We start from the raw sequence: 4,926 nt of genomic DNA, 5'->3' as shown, positions 1-4,926 counted from the left end.
CGGACTTTCGCTCTTGTTGCCCAGGCTGGAATGCAATGGTACAATCTCGGCTTACTGCAACCTCCGCCACCCTGGTTCAAGCAACTCTCCTGCCTCGGCCTCCTGAGTAGCTGGGGTTACAAGCACCCACCACCACACTCGGCTAATTATTTTTGTATTTTTAGTAGAGATGGGGTTTCACCATGTTGGCCAGCTGGTCTTAAACTCTTGACCTCAGGTGATCCACTTGCCTCAGCCTCCCGAAGTGCTAGGATTACAGGCATGAGCCACCACGCCCGGCTAAGTCACTTTTGAACACAGAACTGTGACTTAATAACATAGATATTTTAAGGACTAGAGGGACTGCAAAGAAATCTTAAACAGTACTTAGTTTATTGTTAATAGTAATATTAATGTTATAATTTTTAAACAATGTTATATATATTATATGATAAAGCAAATAATATGTTAATGTTAATTAGCACCAAGGTATCTAGAAAAGAGATAAATATGCAATAAAATTATTTAATAAAAATCATATATTAAATTGCATTGGAAATATTAACACAAGTATAAAATACACATAGTTCTCCTAGTTCCATCCTTTGAAAGGGTCCTGAAACCATTATACTCCAGAGTCAATGAGCGTACAAAACATTTAGCTCCTGGTTTGTAAATACCATTCCATCAATGGTTGATTCTCCATCCAGAGCAGCTTAAGTACAAGATGGTCCTGGAACATCTTACTGTGATAGAAAGCAAGGGGAAAAAAGACTTTCCATTGAATCTTAGATAATATTATCAATCTCCCAAATTAAGTGTTAGAAACTTTTCAGAATTAAAGGTTGAAAGAAAATATCAGGCCTACACTATTTTTGAAAAATGTATTTTGGAGATTTTTTCTGGTCATGTTTTGGAATTGTTTTGTCTTTCTGCTGAATTCTTTCTTATTTATTTTTAATTGACAAAAAATTGTATATATTTGTGGTGTATAATATGATGTTTTGAAATTTGTGTACATTGTGGAGTAGGTAACTCAAGCTAATTAACATATGCATTACCTCACATATTTATTTGTGGTGAGAACAATTAAAATCTATCCTCTTCACAATTTTCAATAATACATTAACTATATTTTTACCATATTGTACAACAGATCTCTTGAGCTTACTCCTCTTGTCTGTCTAAAATGTTGTATTCTTTGACTAACATCTCCCCAGTCCTCCCACCTCTAACCCCTAGTAACCAACATTCTACTCTCTGCTTCTATAGATTTAGTTTTTTAGATCAGTGATCCTCAGCCTTTTAGGCACCAGGGACCAGTTTCATGGGAGACAATTTTTCTACAGACCAGGGTGAGGGGTGGGGGATGGTTTTGGGATGATTCAAGCACATTACATTTATTGTGCTCTTTATTTCTATTATTATTACATTGCAATATATAATAAAATAATTCTGCAACTCACCATAACATAGAATCAATGGAATCCCCAAGCTTGTTTCCCTGCAACTAGACGGGGTGATGGGAGAAGTGGCAGATCATCAGGCATTAGATTCTCATAAGGAGTGCACAACCGAGATTCCTCATATGAGCAGTTCACAATCGTGTTTGTGCTCATGAAAATCTAATGCTGCCACTGATCAGGAGGCAGAGCTCAGAAGGTAATGCGAGTGATGGGGGGTGGCTGTAAATACAGCTGAAGCTTCACTCTCTCACCTCCCGCTGTGCAGCCCAGGTCCTAACAGGGGTTGGTACATATAAGTGGGATCATACAGTATTTGTCTTTCTGTGCCTGGCTTATTTCACTTAACATAATGTCCTCCAGGTTCATCCATGTTGTTGCAAATGACAGGATTTCCTTCTTTCTGGGTGGCTGAATAGTATTCCGTTGAAATGTGTGTATGCCACATTTCATTTATTCATTCATCCATTAATGGACACTTAGGTTGATTCCATATTAGTTATTGTGAATAATACTGCAATGAATATGAGGGTGCACATATATCTCTGATTTTCTGACTTTATTTCCTTTTTTTTTTTTAAAGTTAAAAATTCCTTAATTTTTTATTCCTGGTACCACTACCACAATTTACAGGGCAATATACCTGATGTAATGAAAAGAAAAAGAAAAAGACAAAGCTACAACAGATAAAAGACCTCAGGAATGTACATCTAATTGACACTACATTGCATTAATCAATAGCTTCACTTTTTGCAAACTGTGGCTATGACAGTCCTGAACAAGAAGGGTTTCCTGTTTAAGCTGCAGTAACTTTTCTGACTATGGATCATCGCTCCTTCTGTGGCAGATTTTTACAGTTCCTCTAATGCATTTGGGACGACTGTCTCAAAGTAACCTGCAGCTTTCCTGACAACTCCTCGCTCTCCTGCTAAGAACTGTAGCCCTTTTCTGCTGCTTTTAGAATCTTCTGCTACCATATCCACCACTTCCACCACCAGATCCATAACCACCACCATAGGGACTGCCCGAGCTTCTTCCACCAAAACTGCCCCCTTTTATGGGTCCATAATTTGATTGCTGTTGTCCACTATAATTTCCAAAATCATTATAGTTCCCACCACCACCATAGTTACCACCGCCAAAATTTTCTCCTTCATTGTAACCATCATATCCTCCACCACCACCACCATATCCACCACCTTGGTTTCCATATCCTGGTGCACCACCACCATAGCCCCTTCTACTACTATAACCAGGACCACCGCTGTAGTTCCCACCATCACCAAATCCGTTATATCCACCATCACCTCCTCCATAACTACCTCTGCTGCCACCACCTCCACCACCATAACCTCCTCTTCCACCAAAGCTTCCACCACGGCCAAAATTACCTCCACCACCTCCAAAGTTTCCTCCGTGACCCATAAAATTGCCAGATCCACCTCCACGACCTCTCTGTGATCCAGCAGACTGCATCTCTTGTTTAGAAAGGGCCTTTTTCACTTCACAATTATGACCATTAATAGTATGGTATTTGTGAACAACAATTTTTATCAACTGTATCATGATCATCGAAAGTTACAAAAGCAAATCCTCTCTTTTTCCCACTCTACCTGTCTTCCATAACTTCTATGGTTTCAATCTTGCCATACTTTTCAAAGTAGTCTCTCAAATTATACTCTTCCGTATCTTCTTTAATACCACCAACAAAAATTTTCTTGACTGTTAGGTGGGCACCAGGCTTTACAGAATCCTCTCTAGAAACAGCTCTCTTTGGTTCCACTACATGCCCATCAACCTTGTGTGGTCGAGCACACATTGCTGCATCCACCTCTTCAACACAAGAATAAGTCACAAAACCAAAGCCCCTGGAATGTTTGGTTTGGGGATCTCTCATTACCACACAATCTTTAAGTGTGCCCCATTTCTCAAAATGTTCTCTTAAACTATCATCTGTAGTTTCATAGCTCAGACCACCAATAAACAGTTTTCTCAACTGCTCTGGTTCCTTTGGGTCATGGCCCTCCTCCCCCCGGCAGCAACGGCGACGGCCGGAGTCGGGCTGGGGGCGACCAGGTGGCGGTTTTACCTCCATTTTGAGACCGGACTCTCCTCTTCCAACTTGAGTTCAATATGGGACCGAGAGGAAGAGGCCCTGACTTTATTTTCTTTGGATATATATCCAGTAGTGGGACTGCTGGATCATACAGTAATTCTATCTTTAATTTTTTTTATTGCATTTTAGGTTTTGGGGTACATGTGAAGAACATGCAAGATTGTTGCATAGGTGCATACGTGGCAGTGTGATTTGCTGCCTTCCTCCCCTTCACCTATATGTGGCATTTCTCCCCATGCTATCTCTCCCCAACTCCCCACCCCGCATTGTCCCTCCCCTATTTCCCCCCAACAGACCCCAGTGTATAGTGCTCCCTCCCTGGGTCCATGTGTTCTCATTGTTCAACACCCGCCTATGAGTGAGAACATGCGGTGTTTGATTTTGTGTTCTTGTGTCAGTTTGCTGAGAATGATGGTTTCCAGGTTCATCCATGTCCCTACAAACGACGTGAACTCATCGTTTTTGATGGCTGCTTAATATTCCATGGTGTATATGTGCCACATTTTCCCTGTCCAGTCTATCATTGATGGGCATTTGAGTTGGTTCCAGGTCTTTGCTATTGTAAACTGTGCTGCAATGAACATTCGTGTGCATGTGTCCTTATAGTAGAACAATTTATAATCCTTTGGATATATACCCAGTAATGGGATTGCTGGGTCAAATGGAATTTCTATTTCTAGGTCCTTGAGGAATCGCCACACTGTCTTCCACAATGGTTGAACTAATTTACACTCCCACCAACAGTGTAAAAGTGTTCCTATTTCTCCACATCCTCTCCAGAATCTGTTGTCTCCAGATTTTTTAATGATCGCCATTCTAACTGGCGTGAGATGGTATCTCAATGTAGTTTTGATTTGCATTTCTCTAATGACCAGTGATGATGAGCATTTTTTCATATGTTTGTTGGCCTCATATATGTCTTCTTTTGTAACATATCTGTTCATATCCCTCGCCCACTTTTGAATGGGCTTGTTTGTTTTTTTCTTGTAAATCTGTTTTCGCTGTAAATTCTGGTTATCAGCCCTTTGTCAGATGGGTAAGCTGCAAAAATTTTTTCCCATTCTGTTGGTTGCCAATTCACTCTAATTACTGTTTCTTTTGCCATGCAGAAGCTGTGGAGTTTGATTAGGTCCCATTTGTCTGTTTTGGCTTTTGTTGCCAATGCTTTTGGTGTTTTGGTCATGAAGTCCTTGCCTATGCCTATGTCCTGAATGGTTTTGCCTAGGTTTTCTTCTAGCGTTTTTATGGTGTTAGGTCTTATGTTCAAGTCTTTAATCCATCTGGAGTTAATTTTAGTGTAAAGTGTCAGCAAGGGGTCCAGTTTCTGCTTTCTGCATATGGCTAGCCAGTTTTCCCAACACCACTTAT

General features: G+C 40.4%; 1 pseudogene; it reads right to left on the bottom strand.

The window, feature by feature from the left end:
• Positions 1-2,025: 2,025 nt before the first annotated feature.
• On the bottom strand, positions 2,026-3,537 carry LOC135269520 (heterogeneous nuclear ribonucleoprotein A3-like; annotated as a pseudogene).
• Positions 3,538-4,926: the final 1,389 nt, after the last annotated feature.

This window comes from Aotus nancymaae, unplaced genomic scaffold (assembly GCF_030222135.1).
Source record: "Aotus nancymaae isolate 86718 unplaced genomic scaffold, 86718_ANA_hifiasm-v0.15.2.pri h1tg000053l, whole genome shotgun sequence".
NCBI lineage: Eukaryota > Metazoa > Chordata > Mammalia > Primates > Aotidae > Aotus > Aotus nancymaae.
This window is presented reverse-complemented; position numbering and strand designations above follow the sequence as displayed.